Below are 18,621 nucleotides of genomic sequence, written 5' to 3' on the forward strand. Positions count from 1 at the left end.
TTAAGGAGCAGATAATCATTACAATTTTTGAAATGAATGCTATTTAATGGAAATAAAACTAGAGTAAGGGAAGCTGAGGTCTAGTCTCAGCTTTATATGACCTTGGGTGGGCTAAATGGACTTCTCTGGACCCCATTTTCACAACCAATAGGACATCTACCCATTGTCGAAAGTGAAAATTTTGCTTTCATCATGCTACTTCCTCAGACTTTTTTTGCTTAATATTTTATCAAATTTATTTTTCATTTTAATTATCTTTCAAAAAATTTTGAGTTCCAAATTTTCTCTCATCCTTCCACTTCATTCACTGAGAGAGCAAACAAAATATTATCAATTATATATGTAAAATCAAGCAAAGAATTTCAACATGTCATATTGCATAAAAGCAACAAACATGAGAAAATTATACTTCAATTTTCACTGAGTTTATAAGTTTTTTCTCTAAATATGATGGCATTTTTTTCATCTTGAGGCCTTTGGAATTATCTTGGGTACTGATAGGTACTGGAGAGAGTAGCCAAGTTTTTCACAGTTGCTCATCATTACAACATTGCTGTACCTTTGCACAGTGATCTGACTTTTCTCACTTAGCTTTGTTTCAGTTGACATAGGTCTAGTCATGTTTTATTTCTGAAACATTTCTCCTCATTTTTTTGTAGCTCTATCACAGGACACATCTTTTCCAGCCATCCACTAACTGATGAGCCTTCCCTCAATTGCCAATTCTTTGCTAGTTCAAAAAGAGCTGTTACAAATATTTTTGTACACATAGATCCTTTTTTTTCTTAATCTCTTAATTATACAGATGTGGTAGTGACATTACTAGGTCAAACATGATATGCACAGTTTTCTAGCCCTTGAACATAGCTCCAAATAGTTCGCTAGAATGATCAGACCATTTCAAAACTCCACCAACAATTGAATAACATATTCATTTTCCTTCATCCCCTTCAGCACTTTTCAATTCTGCTAAATGAGAGGTGGTAGTTACTTTCATGTTTACATTTTCATGCTTCTCTTGAGGCTTGTTTTTGCATCTCAAATTTTCTATTCAGCTGTATGCTTTTTTTTTAAAATCAGGAATAGTTAAAAATTCTAAATTTCATTTAATGCCCATTTCCTCCCCTGAAGGATTTTACTCACTTTTGTTGGGTAAGCTATTCTTGGTTGTAATCCTAGCTCCTTTGTTTTCTGGAACATCATATTCCAAGTCTGTTACTCCTTTAATGTGGAAATTGCTAAATCTTGTGCAGTCTTAACTATGACTCCATGATATTTGAATTTTTCTTTCTGGTTGCTTGAAATATTTTCTTCTTGACCTAGGAGTTCTGGAATTTGACTTGAATATTCATGGAAGTTTTCATTTTGAGATCTCTTCTAGGAGTTGATTTCTTTTAATTTTTATTTTATCCCCTGGATCTAGGATATCAGGGAAGTTTTCCTTTATAATTTCTTAAAAGTTGATATGTAGGATCTTTTTTTTTTTAATCTTGGCTTTCAGGGAGTCCAATAATTCTTTTTTTTTAGATTTTTTTTTTTTTTTTTTTGCAAAGCAATGGAGTTAAGTGGTTTGCCCAAGGCCACACAGCTAAGTAATTATTAAGTGTCTGAGGCCAAATTTGAACCCAGGTCCTCCTGACTCCAGGGCCAGTACTCTATCCACTGTGCCACTCTATCCACTAGCCACCCCAAGTCTAATAATTCTTAAATTATCTCTCCTTAATGCATTTTCCATGTCAGTTGCTTTTCCTATGATACATTTCACATTTTTTTCTATTTTTAAACAATTTTTTGACTTTGTTCTATTGTTTCTTGGTGTTTCTTGGAGTCTTCTTCCAGCTACAACTCTAATTTTTAAGAAATTGTTTTCTTCAGTGATCTTTTATGTATCTTTTGTTATTAGACCAATTCTGTGTTTTTTTTTTTTTTTACTTTTTTATCAGTTCTTGTTGGACTTGAGCTCAATTAGCATGAGTTCATCTGATATATCATTCTCCCTTGTTGAAAGAGAAATATTTGTCTAGCCTTTTAATATTAAGGAACTACGATCTGTGCTTGTCTGTTATTTTCTGAGGACTTCTGACTCCCCTTCCATTGCTTAATGTAAGCCTCTTCTGAAATGTAAATTCATGAAGATAACAGCAAGCAACTTTAGTCCATTCCCCCTACTCCTCCTCCACCTTCCTCCTCAGCCTTCCAAGGTGAATAATTGATCCCAGTCATTCCAAGGAGGGATCATTCTTTGCCTCCCTCCTCCTTGCACATTTAATATCACATCACTGTCTTCTTCTGAGTTGGTATCTTGGTTTTCTCTGCTTATAGTTGTTTTTTTTTTATAGTTATGTTCTTTTTTATATCATTGATCATTTTTTTCAACCTATTTTTTGACTGTGAACATTATCTTAAAGTTGGGTTATGTTTACCTGTTGGTAGTGAGTGGTTCCAAACTCGTTGGGTGTGTGTGTGTGTGTGTGTGTGTGTGTGTGTGTGTGTGTTGTTTTTAGAGCTAGTTCTGGGGGTTTACCAGTTTTGGAGATTTCCATGTTGAGTTCATCTGGGGAGAGGTGCGGTCACTGCTCTCCTGGTCTGTGCTTATCAGGTAGACTTTGGTGTTTACCCAGGAAGGACCCCTGCTCTCCTATGGCCACAAGCATTCACTGTCTTTGCTTTGGGACTATAACCTGGACCCCACAAGTGCTCCTCTCCAACTTGGAACTTCTACTGAGAATTATCTATAGGAAATAGAGGTGTCAATCAATGCCAGCAAAGAGTTCCATATCATCATTTGCTGAGTTATCTGACCCTGTCACAGTCTCTGGACTGAGAGATGTTGAAGCTGCTGATACTACTGCCTCTGTCATAGCTACCTCCAAGGTCCACTGCTCATGCTGCTGCTGAGTTTAACTTTCTAAACTGTCTTAGAATGAAAAACATCTCACTCTGACCTTTTTTTTTTATTCTGCTGTTCCAAAATTTGATTGGAAATGTTATTTTGAGGTCATTCGGAGAGAAATGTTAGGAGAGTTCAGCTAGGCTGCTGCCAGTTCTCCCCCATCTTGGTTCATCTGCCTGTTCAAAGACTTTCAATAATTCCCTACTGTACTGCCAATAAGATGTTCAAACTCTGCTTGATATTCAAAGCTTTTTAGCTTTGACCCCAACTTACTTTTTCTAGCTTTATCTTTCACTATTTTACAGCATGATTAAAACCTTCATTTTAATCAGTCTGGGTAACTCTTGCCTCGTCCAATAATTTGTGGATTTTTACCTTCCCCTTCCATCTTCCTAGAGTACTTTATCTCAATCATGATTGTTATAGGTTTATGTTAAAATGAAATATTTTTAGTTTTCATCATGCTCCCTGAATTTCTGATAACTATTCATTTATGCCAGATAAAATAAAGAATTTCAGAGTATGTGAGGAAGATATTTTGGGGATGGAAAGGTTTCTTCTATTCCCTTAAGTCACAGTGGTAGGCAGTAGCCTACTTTGCCTCCAAAGACTAGCCCTGATCCTAACAATTTTATTGCATTTGGAATAAAGAAAAATCAGTTACATAGAGTACCTTACAACACTCAACTATTTGAGAAATTGCTTCTAGAGGCTTTTAAGATTTTTTTATTTTATTTCTTTTTTTTTTTTAGGGGTTGCAAGAGAGATTTTTTCCTAAGGAAAACTAATACATAGTTCATGTGGATAAATTTTCTCAATGTCCCTTGGTGGTAGGTGAAAGAGATTATAGAGAATTTCAGCAAAAACAAATGAAATAAATATATTTAGTGTTGCCTATTGTATACATTTCACTTGATGATATCAATTCCTATGGTTTCAATTACTATCCTTACACTGATGATTTTAAACTTTCCTATCTTCAAACTTCTCAAACTGGCCCTAAAAAGAATTCATTTTCTTTCTGCCTAAATCCTCTTACCTACTACTTTTCCTATAACTATAGAGGGTCATACTTTGTATCACTCCAGTCCATCAGAGTCACAATCTAGGAGATATCCTGGATTCCTCATTAACTCCTATATCCAAGCTAGTGCCAAGATTTTACCTTTGTAAGATCTCTCTAATATTCATCCTTCTCTCTTCTGATACTGCCATTATTCTGTTATGGATCCTCATCACCTCATGTCTGGATTACTGTAATAATCTTCTGATGGGTTTACCTCCCTCAAGTCTCTTCTCACTTCAGTCCATTCTCTATTAGGTCACTAGTGTGATTTTCCTCAAATGCACATCTCATATTATATATCATCTCCCTTGTTGAAAGAGAAATATGTGTCTGGCCTTTTAATATTAAGGAATTATTATCTGTGCTTGTCTGTTACTTTTGAGGACTTCTGACTCCCCTTTCATTGTTTAATGTAAGTCTCTTCAAATGTAAATTCATCAAGATAACAGCAGGCAATCAGTCCATTCTCCCTACTTCTCCACCTTCTTGACTCTCAGCTTTCCAAGGTGAATACTTGATCCCAGTCATGTCTAGGAAGGGTCACTCTCTATATATAAGTCTCTATAAAAGAAGGATAATTCTCTATAAACACCCTCCTCCATGTTGGATCCACCTGGGGTCTAAAACCAGTCACATCTGTGACTGTTCTTTCTTCCTTTTCTCTTTTGCTCTCGGGAACTTTAGACTCAATTTTTGTTATTCAGCCCATCCTTTAAGTAGTTGGCTATCTTGCTGAGTTTAATCTGTTACTGTTTTTGGTCTCCTGTGAATTTTATGTAGCCTGTAATAACAAGTGAACTTTGCAGTAACCTGTGAATTAAAATTTAGCTTTTCTTAACTTCAGGGTCAGGAGGTCTATGAGTTTTTCACTTAGAAAGAACCCCAAATTTAAGCATGTTTTTCCTGAGGTGTGGATGATGACAAGAAAATGCTGCCCTCAGGAAAATGTTAGGAAGGGCTTTGAATGTCAAACAGAGCATTTTGTATGTGCTTCTGGAAGCTATAGACAGTCACTGAAATTTATTGGCATTCAAAGCTCTTCATAATTTAGCCCCTTCTTAGCTTTCTAATCTTTTACCTTATTACATTTGATCCAGTTTTTATGGTTTTCTGGATGCTTTTTTGAAACAAAACACTGCATCTCTCTCCTCCAAGAATTTTTCTTACTTTCCTTCTGGCCTGGAATGCTTTCCCTTTTCTATTTCAACTACTTACCTCCCTGACTTCCTTTAAATCCAAACTAAAATCCTACCTTATATAGAAACCCTTCCCTAACTTCTTTTAATTCCAGTGCTTTCCTTCTTTTAATTATTTCCTAATTATCCTGTGGAGGCAATTAGGTGGCTCTGTAGATGAATGTCTTGCCTGGAATCCAGAAAACCTGAGTTCACAATCCAGACTCAGATATTCACTGCTGTGTTCTCCTGGGCAAGTCACTTAACATCTTAATGCAATTGAGAAGGAAATGGAAAACCACTCCAGTACCTTTGCCAAGAAACCACCCCATATAGGCTCATGGTAAGTGGAATAAAATGAACAACAAAATTCATCTTATGTATAGGTTACCATCTCTATATATTTGTTTATATTGTTTTTTACATTAAATTGTAAGCTCTTGGACTGTCCTTTGTCTCTTATTATATTCTCAACATTTAGCCCAGTGTCTGATAAATAATAGATACTTAATAAATGTTTATTGATTGATTATCGGACACAAAAAAAGAAAATCATTCCTGCCCTGAGGGCTAGAGCTTGAAAACAAATAAGCAGATAAATGATCATTTGAATGAGAAGGATCATGAAGTGACACCTGAACTAAGGATTCTAATAGAAAGGGGTGAGAATGAAATGTATGTCAGACCTGGGATGCACATTGTTTAAAGACACAGAATTGAGAGCTGTAATATTGAGGCCAGCCAATAATAGACAGACCAATTTGGATGGAGTTTCTGAAGGAGACCAACTGCTGAAGTCTTTGCTGAGAGATTTTACTAGGTTTCCAGAAACAGTGAAGGAGTAAAGGAACATAACCTATTTTCACCTTTACCCTTGGATAAGGATTCTCCACTCTGAGACAGATAAGAATTTAGTAAGAGGAGAGAATGAAATCCATAAGTATGTCCCAAAGGAAATTTGAGACAAAAGTTATTGGAGAAAGTTAAGGAGAAAGTTGAGGTTTCCACTACTTATGAAGCATCATTAATGTTTCTATGAGTTATAGTGGGCAGCTTGGCAGTGCAGTTGGTAGACTACCAGTCCTGAACTCATCTTCCTGATTTCACATCTGACTTCAGACATTTATTGTGTGTTTGCCTCAACTCCTTAAGACTTAGCACAGCCCCCCCCCCCAATCCAATTTATGTGCTTGTCATGGCATCACTTCCCTGATATCATGGTCTTCTTTGAAAATGAAGGACAACCATTATCATGTGTTAAAGAAACTAGAGAAGGAAATGGCAAACCCTCCAACATCTTTGTCAAAGGAAACTCAAATGGGGTCGCAAAGTGTAGAAAACAACTAAAAATGACTGAACAGCAATATTGTGCTTTGCTTTAAGTAAGATTGATGCAGGAAAATGATGTAGAGAATTATGACTGTAGTTTAATGCTGTTAAAGTCCTGTTAATTGTGGAGGGCTATTTGTTCCTGAGATGTAAACTGACCTTGATTGTTCATTGTATCCTGTCTCCCCTTGACACTGGTGTTTGTATCTTGTCCCCCATTTTCCTCTTCACTTAACCTTGGCCTGGAAGTTGACATGCCAGAAAATGACATGTTGAACTTGGGGGTCAAGTACCTTGGGACAAGAAGGACCAGTAAGTAGCTTGCCATTGGAGGATACCTGATCCAAGGTATAAGACCAGTCCCCAGGAACTACCCTTTGTTCAACATGCCATAGAAGGGTATTTAATAGGAAGTGTTGGTCCTTCAGAATCTTTACTTCTTCTGGGCTCCCATCCAGAAGGATGGAGCATTTTCATGTTCTTCCTTAACCCACATGGAGCACCATGGGCCTCTCATCATGTGGCCAGTTTAAACCAAGCCTCATGGTTGTCTGCCTCCCCTCTCCTCTCCTCCCCTCCTCTGTAATAGTATTTTGTCATAATTAAAATCCTGAGCAGTTTTAACATCCCACAGAGCAGAAGTTGTGGCATTCACAACACACCTGAGTTCCTGGGTCAAGTAGTGATTCTTCACTGGGAAATATCAGACCAATCTCTCTGGATCTGCTTGGACATCTATGAGGTGTGAGTAACTCTGAACTAGGCTATTTTTCCCAGATCAGATCAGATTAGACTTAGTCAAAACCTTCTTACTTTATCTGTTCTCCTTTCACTCCAGGGATGGTGGGGGAAGTGTGTGTCCTGTGTGGCAGTCATTGAGAAGACTCTGTTTTGTGGTGTGTGTGTGTGTGTTGGGCATAGCCTGTGAGAGGCCTGTTGTGTGGGCATGGCCTGTGACAGCTGTGACTATATTTTGAGATTTGAGTGCTGACCAGGCTGTCCAAAAAAAATCTCACTTTGGTAAATTTGAAACCTTGGTACAAAGGATTTGTGTTTGTGTAATTCAGATCTGAAATAATTATAGATACCTAAATTAAATGTTACTCCTTTAATTTGGGTTTTGGATTTCATTTTTTTTTAAAAAAGCTAATTTAAAATTAAGTAATTAATAATGGAGTTAGAATTTGAGCCAACCTCCTTGCTAGGGAATTTTAATTCCATTTTACCTCAGTAGGATTGAAAAGACCAGCTATCCTTTTGAATCAGGTTAAACTAAAAGACAAATGAATAGCACAATCAGGGGAACTGTTCCTTTCTCTGACTTGGAGAAAATTGAGGCCTATCTGTGATTTGCTTTGAAAAGTGTGTACCTTGAAAGTTTGTGAGGAATGACTTTGTGAAATGTTCTCACCTGTGAATTAAGTTTTTATTAGCCTAATATTGATTGATATCTATATTCAACTTATGTTGATTGAGACTTTAAGGTTTAAAAAATGTAGACAACCTGCCCTCAAAAAGCTCCTCTGAAAAAGGGGGCTGGGAGACTTTTTGGAAGGAAAAGTGCTCACCTTGTGTTTAAAAAAGAAAAATGCTAAATTGAAGAGTAATCTAATCTCTTAATTTCAAGCTATTTTTAAGTTCTGTAACAAATCTGGGAATTTATGTGTTGTTAAGAAGAAAAATATATAATTGGGATTAATTGTATGTGAAGAAACTTGAATATTGAATAATATATAATTATATTATCAGGGATATTTCCTGATTTCTTCTGGGAAAAATATGATACTAAATTTTTTAAATTTGATTTCTTTTGATGTTAAATTAATATTATTAGTACATTGTCAACAATCTCATGAGGCCTTTTGTTGGTAAAGGAAGAAAGTTTGTAATAATTTGTGTCTTTCATCACATGTTTATGGAATGGAATATATATGACAAAGTAAAATCTACTTAATATCTATTATTTGAAAATAAAACAATGTATTGTTTATTCTGACATTTTTTAGATTGGAATTAATACTTCTGAACTATACACTTCTGATCAGAAATTAGCTTAACCTTTAACTAATAGTAATAAAATGTCTCTCTGCTATCTCTTGCAATATTTACTTGGCCTGTGTCAATACTACCTGATCATCTTGGTGCTGGCACCAGTAAATTCCTTACCTGGTCAACAAAACTCAGGAGACATTTTGGATAAGGAGAGAGAAGATTCCATTGTTATTTGTAAACATTTACTCTCCAGCTTAAGAGAAATTCTTGTCAAAAGGAATTTTAAGTAACTGCTATAAGATATGAGAGAATCATATTGTAAAACCATGTCATCTATGTGAAATCTCATTGGTTACCTAATTCAGTTTTTATTATTCTTTGTTTTTTTTATATATAAAATAACTCAAAATTTTGTATCAGGGATGGAATTTGTAAGGAGACCATCCACCCGTGGGTTGTTGGTAAGATCCTAGAGGATAAAACTTCATTTGTAAATTCACCTTGTTTTTCCATTTATAGCCTAAGAAAATTATGTTTAACATTTATCAATTTGAAACCTTGTAATGTTGCCTAGCGTGGCATGACTAAGAGTTAATTGAGGTTTTGAAAAAACTATCATGAGATAATATCCTTGGGAATTCTCATTTTCTTTTTTTTCATTGTTTGCTTTATCAGGTATGATTATGATTTTGCAAACTTGAAAATTGGCTCTCTCTTAAGAACATAAACTATGTGAATACTCTAAAAGTATTAAAGCATAGAATAACATGTGATTGCTTTGAAGTGAAATATCACAAATTATGACCACTTCTAGGATAGATCCTCTGGGTTCATGAGTAATATATTGGTGGAAATATCATTTTGTAAAATTTAATAACTAATGTGTTAATTGACTTGAATACCTGGTGGTTCTTACTATTGATTTATTGCATTGGAATCAATAACACATGTTAGAAATTTCAAGTCACCTAAGATATTCAAATTGCTTTAAAGAATTCTGAAAGTAATAATTTATATTTTAGAATGGCTAGTGGTTAAACAAGTTTATGTGTAGAAGTTTCTAGATTTATATGTAAATTGGAGATAAATATATGTATATAGTATATATATGTATTATATATAGTATATATAGGTGCATTATATATTGTATTTAATGTTTGTATATATATAATGTGTATATATATATAAATTGGGACTGTTTTAGAGATATAATTATTCTATATAAGGAATATATATTATTATATATAATATTATTATATATAATAATTATATCTACAAAACAGCTTGTGATTGTTTTCTTTGAGGGAAAAGCTCCTTTGTAACATGAGGAAGATAAAATCATAGTGATGATTTGAGATTTCTCTGTGGCAATCTCCTAGCCAAAGGAGATGTCTATTTATTTTAAACATAGTTAATAACTAAATGGGTTCATTGCAAAAAGCTGCTTTTATAAAATTTGTTCTAAATGTTAATTAAGATTATTGTATTTTTACATCTCAAATTCTGCTTATTATATTTCATTTACACTGTCCTTAGGTACAGGAGCAACAATTGAATCAAGATTATTTTCTCTGGATCTCTTATACCAAATTACAGTCTAGCACACTCTTTGGTTATCTTAGTACTCAAGTCACCTAAAGCTCTGCTTATAGGTAATTGCTATAATGCAACATATTGATAATTGATCTGACATCAGGTATGTTAAAATAGAAAGACAACAATATGCCAATGAAGCCATTAGCCCTATGGAGTTTGATGTTAATACTGCAGATGGAGTAAGGGGACTTTTGAGAGAATGGTCTCTCAATCTCAGTTGAGATGGGATTCCCTTAAAGGAAGCCCTCACCTGACAGACCTAGAACTGACTCACTGGAAAAGGGTTGACAGGAACCTCTCTGCCTGTGAAGGACACCTAATACATAAGGGAATATGTCTTTGTGTCCCTCTCTGCTCTTAACTAGCAAATTACTATAAATCATGTCAGGTGCACAGTAATTAAGTATAAGAATGAGTCATTGGAAGTCTATCTTCTAAAAAATTCCTTAATCATTGACAAATATTTAGTTTCCTATTGGTCTATTTTTTAACTGTTTTAAAGGAGAGATCCATTCTTCAAGTAGAATTTTTTCTTCATTTTAAATATGATCAAGGTTAAAATAGAAAATGTTTTCTGTTGCAAATTTTTTTTGTTGCAAATTACTTTTTGGACATGTGTGGTTTTAAAATGCTTAATCAGTACATTTGTTTATACTATTCTTGAGCTATTGGTTACAACTTTATGTGGCATCCGTTAATGAATCTATATTATGTTGGAACCCATGTTCCTATAAAAAGGTATTCTGTTTCTTACTTAGGATCATAAAGTATAATCCTTGCTCTTTATAGACTTCTAGGTTTTTTTCCCTAATTTTTGGATCTCTGTTAAATAGCTTCCTCTGTTAAAATATCTATCTCTAGGGGGCGGCTAGGTGGTGCAGTGGGAGGGGCGGCTGGGTGGCACAGTGGGGGGGCAGCTAGGTGGCACAGTGGATAAAGCACCAGCCCTGGAGTCAGGAGTATCTGGGTTCAAATCCGGTCTCAGACCCTTAATAATTACCTAGCTGTGTGGCCTTGGGCAAGCCACTTAACCCTATTTGCCTTGCAAAAACCTAATATATATATATATATATATATATATATATACATATATATATCTATCTCTATCTCTATCTCTATCTCTATATCTATATCTATATATCTATCTGGTTTTTTCTTGATCAGTCTTTTTCCCCTGAGTTTCATTTCTCTAGGTTATCAGCTATACATCTCCAAGACCAGCCTCTCTGCAGGATGCCAGTCAGCTGGGCCAGCCAATCATTCTCTTGTTCTTGCTGCAATGCTTTCATCTCCAAATGGACTCTGAAAGGCCCAGAAGAGTCTGGGTCCCAAATAATATTTTTTTGGGGGGTAAATGATGCAAGGAAATGATGTGAGGAATTATGAATGTGTTATAATACTGTTAAAGTTTTGTTAATTGTGGAGGCTTGTTTGTTCCTGAAATGTAAACTGACCTTGATTGTTGATTGTATCCTGCCTCCCCTTGTCACTGTTTTTTGTATCTTATCCCCATTTTCCCCCTTCACTTAATCTTGACCTGGATGCTGGCATGACAGGAAATGACATGTTGAACTTGGGGGTCGAGCACCTTGGGACAGGAAGGACCAGTATGTAGTTTGCCATTGCAAGATACCTGATCCAAGGTATAGGATCACTCCCCAAGAGCCACCCTCTGTCCAACCTACCATAGAAGGGTATTTAATATGAAGTGCCACCCCTTTGGGAGCTTGGCTGCTTCCAGGCTCTCATCCAGAGGAATGGGGCTATCTCATGTTCTTCCTTAACCCATGTGGAGCACTGTGGGACTCTCACTATGTGGCCAGGTTAAAACCAAGCCTTATGGCTAGCTGTTCTCTCTCTCTCTCTCTCTCTCTCTCTCTCTCTCTCTCTCTCTCTCTCTCTCTCTCTCTCTCCTCTCTCTCCTCTCTCTCCTCTCTCTCTCTGACTTCACCTGACCTGTCCTTACAGCTTTTCATACTAATTTTTTTACTTTTTTTAACAATAAAATCCTGAGCAGTTTTAACATCCCAAAGAGGGTTCGAATTCCTTTGCCTTTTCAGTGGCCTTAAATCTTCTGTCTTCAATCTCTAAATATTTAATATTCAGCAGCAAGAAAATGGGGGGGGGGGTGGAGCCAAGATGGTGGTGTGAAGGCAGGGATTCCTGGGCACTAGTTCCCCCCCAAAATCCCAAAGCCCTCAAATTATGACTTTAACCAAAATTTAGAGAGGCAGAACCCACAGAAAGACTGAGTGATACAATTTCTCAGTCCAAGACAACTTAGAAGTTCTGCAGGACAGATATGTTTTACTGGTAGGGGGTAGGGGGGGTGGGCAGGTACCTAGATCCCTGGGGGCACCTGAGTCAGTGGTAGAGGGGGCAGTTTCCAGACCTCCTGTCCCATGGATCACTGGGAACAGCTTGAAAGGGTGGTGAGAGAATTCTGTCACCCGAGTGAGTGCAGAACAAGTGCCAGCCTCAGAGCAGCCCTGTAGTGAGAACCTGCAATAGGAATCAGGGAAGCCAACCTGCACCTCCAGAGCACAGCCCACAGATGGTAAGGGGGTTGGGGCACATTGCAGAGGTCTCTCTGCTTTCCCTGGGGTAGGACTCTGCTGTTAGCCCATACTCAAATCCAGGTCATAGTCTAGGCTCCCATACTACCATAGCTGAGCAGGGATCATCCTCATTGCTCCAGGGAAGAGGGGAGAGCCTGTGGTCATCCACATACCAAAGCACAGGCAAGAGAGCAGTCAGAGCCTCTCATAAGATTTTGGGAAAATTAAGATCACTGTGGGTTGTCCCCGCCAAAATCCCAAAGCCTTGGAAGTGTGGTAAATCAGTCAAAGGCTGCGGAAAAGAGCAAACAGAAGAAAAAAGAAGACTCTGACCATAGAAAATTACTTTGGTCCCATGGAAGATTCAGAATATGACAAAATTGAAGTTTTTGTATCCAAAACCTTTAAGAGAAATAGAAAATGGGCTCAGGCTATGATGAGCTCCAAAAGGACTTTGAAAAGCAATTAAAGGAAGTAGATTAAACATGGGAGGAGCAATGAGGGAAATAAAGATAAATCATGAAAACCAAATCAGCCACTTGGTGAAAGAAATACAAAAAAAAATACAGAAGAAAATAATGTTAAAAAAATGGTTTAGGCCAAATGGAAAAAGCAACACAAAAGACAAATGAGAAGAATGCCTTAAAGAACAGAATTGGCCAGCTAGAAAATGAGATAAAAAAGCTCTCTGAAGAAAATAACTCCTTTAAATGCAGATTGGAGCTAAAGGAAGCTGATGACATTGTGAGAAATTAGGAAGAAATAAAATTATTCCCAAAAAAACAAAAATTAGGAGAAAATATGAAATATCTAATTGGAAAAACAACCAATCTTGAAAACAGATCCAGGAGAGATAATTTAAAAATTATTGGGACACTTGAAAGTCATGACCAGGAAAAGAGCCTAGATTTCATTTTTCAAGAAATAATACAACAAAATTGCCCCGAGATTCTGGAAGCAGAGGGTAAAAATAGAAATTGAGGGAATTCACTGATCACCTCCTGAAAGAACTTCCAAGAATACTATAGCCAGATTCCAAAATTCCCAAGTTAAAGAGAAAATACTAAAAGCTGCCAGAAACAAATAATTCAACTACTGTGTCTCTATAGTCAGGAGCACTCAGGATCTGGCAGCATCTACATTAAGGGCTCGTAGGGTTTGGAATATGATATTCCAGAAGACAAAGATCTTGGTTTACAATCGAGAATCAATTACCCAGCAAAAATGAACATCCTTTTCCTGGGAAAAGATGGACTTTCAATGAAACAGGGGACTTTCAAACTTTCCTATTGAAACAACCAGAGCTGAACAGAAAGTTTGATCTCCAAGTACAGGACTCAGGTGAATGGTAGAGAGGGCAGAAGAGAAGGACTAATTATGAGTAACTTAATGATGTTGACCTATTTGTATTCCTTCATAGGAAGAAGATACTTGATAACTCATATAAGCATTCTCATTTTTTTAGAGCAGTTAGGAGCATATATATACACAAGGCAATGGAAGGAGCTGAATATAATAGTAGAATATAGTAAAAAGATGGAGTCAGTGGATGATAAAGGAAAATACTTGGATGAAGAGACAGGAGAGGAAGAAGGGGCTAAGTAATTCACATAAGACTCAAGAAAAAGCTTGTTCAATGTAGTGGAAGTGGGGGAGGCTAGAGGGAATGAGTGAACCTTCATTCTCATCAGAAATGGCTCAGAGAGGAAATAACATACACACTTAATAGAAAATAGAAATCTATCTTAGTCTATAGAAAAATGAGAGGAAAGGGATGGGATAAGGGAGAACAGGGGGAGGGAAGGGGGGAATAGGTGATAGAAGAGAGGGAAGATTGTGGGAAAGGGTACTCAGATACAACACATTTTTGAACAGGGACAGGGTGAAAGGAGAGAATAAAATAAATGAGAGTGGCAAGGAAGAGTGGAGGGAAATACAGCTAGCAATATAAACTGTGGGAAAAATATTGAAGCACCTTCTTTGGTAGACTTATGACAAAGATAGCAACTCATCCCAGAGACAGAGCCATTGGAATCTGAACACAGACTGAAGTACATTTTTTTCCTCTCTCACAATTCTTGAGGTCTTTCATCTTTTTTTTGGGGGGGGGGAAGGAGGTTTATGTTTACTCTCACAACAAGATTATTGTAATAATATAAAATAAACCAAAAAACCCAAAAAGCATAGGGGGCAGTTAAAGAATTCTAACTGAAGAACTTCAAAGTATGGATTATGATGACAAAGGAACTATCTTATCTGATATTCTTTAATTTGGAATTAATACTTCTGATCGACATATTTCTGATGTAAAGATCTCAACCTTTAACTAATAGTTATAAATTTCAGTGTGTAAAAAATGTCAGTCTGCTATTGTAAGACCTGTCTCCTAATTTCAAATGTTGACTTGGCCTGTGCAATACTATCTGGTCATCTCAGTAATAAGCCCAATAAATTCCTTAACTGAGTAACAAACCTCAAGATAAGAGACATATTGGACGAGGAGAGAGCAATCCTATTGTTATTTATAAATATTTACTCTCCAGCCTAAGTGGGATTCTTGTCAATAGGAATTTTAAGCAAATATTTTAAGATATGAGAGAATCATCTTGTAAAACCATGTCACCTATGTAAAATCTCATTGGTTACTTAACCTAGTTTTTATCATTCTTTGTCCTTTTTGTATAAAATGCCCCCAGAATTTTATATTTGGCATTTGTAAGAATGCACCCACACATGGGTTTTGGGAAGATCCTAGTCAATAAAGCTTCATTTATAAATTTATCTTTGTTATTTCATTTTTACCTAAGAAAATTATATTAAAAGAACAAACAAGGACTTGGTAACTGAAATAGAAGAGGTTAAATTCTAGATCCCAGAAACACTATTTCCTCAATGGTCATTTAGTCAATAAACATTTATTATCTATTATTTTCCACTGCAGGAAGTGCTGGAGAAATGAATGTGAAAAAGAAAGAGTCTTTTTTCTTCAAAGAGCTTACAATCTATTGCATAAAAACAAAACAGAAAAGGAGCCTTAAAAGGGGGATTGGGGAAGGAAGATACCCCACACTGGGGTATGATGAAGTCCAAAAGAATGTAAATGGCTGGGAAATGAAAAAAAGTCAATTTAGAATGAATGATGAGACAGGGGCGGCTAGGTGGCTTAGTAGATAAAGCACCAGCCTTGGAGTCAGGAGTACCTGGGTTCAAATCCGGTCTCAGACAGTTAATAATTACCTAGCTGTGTGGCCTTGGGCAAGCCACTTAACCCCATTTGCCTTGCAAAAAAAAAACCCTAAAAAAAAAAAGAACGATGAGACAGATCTAAAGGAGGAAGCAAAATGGTGATAAATTTAGTCTAATATTTGTACTCACTGAATCTAAAATGAGAGATAATAGTCTCAATTTTACCATATGATGGTCAGACCACATCTTGATTATTCCATTCACTAATATATGAACACTTTATTTAAAGAGGGAATTTGATATGCAAGACATGTCCAGGAAAAGTAATCACACTGGAGTTCATGTCAAATGAAGATCATTAGAAGTTCTTGAAGCTATTTAGCTTGAAGACGAAGACTTAATGGAATGTATTTTAACTATCTTCAATTATTTTTGGACAATGTCATTTCCTAATAATGAGGGGTGTTTGAAAATAAAATCTATCTTCAGGAGAGAGGTTCTTCATCAATGGACATCTTTAAGCACAAGATAGATGGACACTTATCAGAGATATTATAGAGGGGATTCTCATTCATACATAGATTGTATTTTGTTGTTGTTATTGGTGTTTTAGATTTTTGCAAGGCAATGGGGTTAAGTGGCTTGCCCAAGGCCGCACAGCTAGGTGATTATTAAGTGTCTGAGACCGGATTTGATCTCAGGTACTCCTGACTCCAGGGCCAGTGCTCTATCCACTGCGCCACCTAGCCACCCCTCATATATAAATTGTATTAAAGGAAATACCTCAAATGCCACCTTCAGCTAAAAGACTTTGTCAGGCCTCTCCAGTTACTGAAGTTTTCCTTTCCAAGGTTATCTTTTAGCCTAGCTATCTGTATTTGTCAGAAATCTATTTATTTACATGATATTCCCCCCCCAATCCCCCCCCCCATTAGAATGTAAGCTCTTTGAGGGAAGTGACATTTCCTCTCTTTATAGTGATCAGCAGAGTGCCTGGCAGGTAATTAATGCTTAATAAAAATTATGTTCAGTGATTGAATGAGGACTTTTGTGTTACCTCCCAATTCAAGATTCTTTGAAAATTGGGAAAATTTTGAAAAATTCTTCTCCTTGTAATGTTTTTGTCCTTACCCTTCAGTGATTTTCCTCTAGTATCGTCATCAGGCTCCAATACTATTAATTCAATCTGTCTGTCTCTTTTTCTCTCTCTTTCATTTTTCTTTCTTCCTTCCCTCTTCCTTCCTTTTCCTTCCTTTCTTTCTTTCTCTTTCTTCTTTCTTCTTTCTTTCTTTCTTTCTTTCTTTCTTTCTTTCTCTTTCTTTCTCTTTCTTTCTTCTCTTTTTCTTTCTTTTCTTTCTATCCTTTCTTTCTTTCTATCCCTCTTTCTTTTTCACTCCTTTCATATGTATATATATATATATATATATATATATATATATATATATACAATGTATATACATGTGAGCATATATATGGGTCTTGATATAAAATATATATGCTTACATGTACAGAGTATTGTTTTTGTTTGTCCTTTGTTCTTGAAGAGGAATGTTAAACTCAGGAGAGTTATGACTTGACTTGTAAGTGAACTGGATTTAATTGAGGCAGACCTGTTCCAAGTTATCAGACTCATATATATGTATATATATATATATATGTATACACACATAAGTGTATATATACAAATACATACATATATACATGTGAGGAATGTAGGGTGTTTCTGGTCTTATAGGGTAAAGGTTGCCTAAGAAATACATTACAAATGGGAATAACGCAGCCAATCAAAAAATCTAGGAGAGATCTTCTAATCTCATTCAAAGATGATGGACCTAAGATTAGACCCCAGCTAACCAAGGGTGACTCTGAGTTTGCACAATTAGGGTCATGGTTATTATCCCACACAGACCATGATGATTTGGGTTCTTTCAACATAACTTGCATCATATGATGGGGGGTCATAGTAGAGACATGTCATGGGATGGATGGATCTCTTGGACTGTTACTCAAATGACAAGAGCCTATAGAAATTCAAGCAGAAGGGGAAAGAGTTTCAAAAACTGTATAACAGACATTACTGTACCTTGGTGTGCCTTACATTGGGGGGGCACCCATGTTCAATTCTTCTCTCACTCCAACAGATTTATTTCTCTTATAGATAATGTACATAGGAGATAAGAAGCTTGAATGAAGAACTGTTGATTATTTAAATTACTTTAGCTTCCAGATTACACTACATTTGGGTCTGTTAATTGTTCCACCTACATTTTACCATCAAGCCCACCTCCCTTATTCAGTAGTTGTGGAATTGAAGCTAAATATAAGATTTTAACATTATCCCTAGTAAATTTGATTTTTATTGGCTTTTGCCTGTTATAACCTGTCTTTTTGAATTTTGATTCTGTCATCTAAAGCTGTCCTATTCTTCTTAGCTTGGTATCACTTGGAAATGTGACAAGCATTTAAGTCATTAATAACAATGAGCACCACAGGATCAAGGACAGATCCATGGGTCACTCTAACTAGAAGCATCCCTCTACATTGACATTGACTTACGGACACTTTAGATCCTGTCAGCTCCTAATCAAGCAAATACTGCAGCTAATGAAGGCTTCTAAATTTTTCCACCCATATAGAAACTGCCAGGATAATTGAGATGACAGACAAAAAGGTTATTTTGCTTGCTTATTTTGTAAAATATTCCAATTTTCATTTCTCTTGATAGTTCTATCTTCAGATTACCAAAAAAAAAAAAAACCCCAAATAAACTGAACAATGATTATTTATGGGTGGACTGATTACTTAGCTATCTTAAGGCTTACTCTT

Source organism: Macrotis lagotis, chromosome 1 (genome assembly GCF_037893015.1).
Source record: "Macrotis lagotis isolate mMagLag1 chromosome 1, bilby.v1.9.chrom.fasta, whole genome shotgun sequence".
In the NCBI taxonomy this organism is placed as follows: domain Eukaryota; kingdom Metazoa; phylum Chordata; class Mammalia; order Peramelemorphia; family Peramelidae; genus Macrotis; species Macrotis lagotis.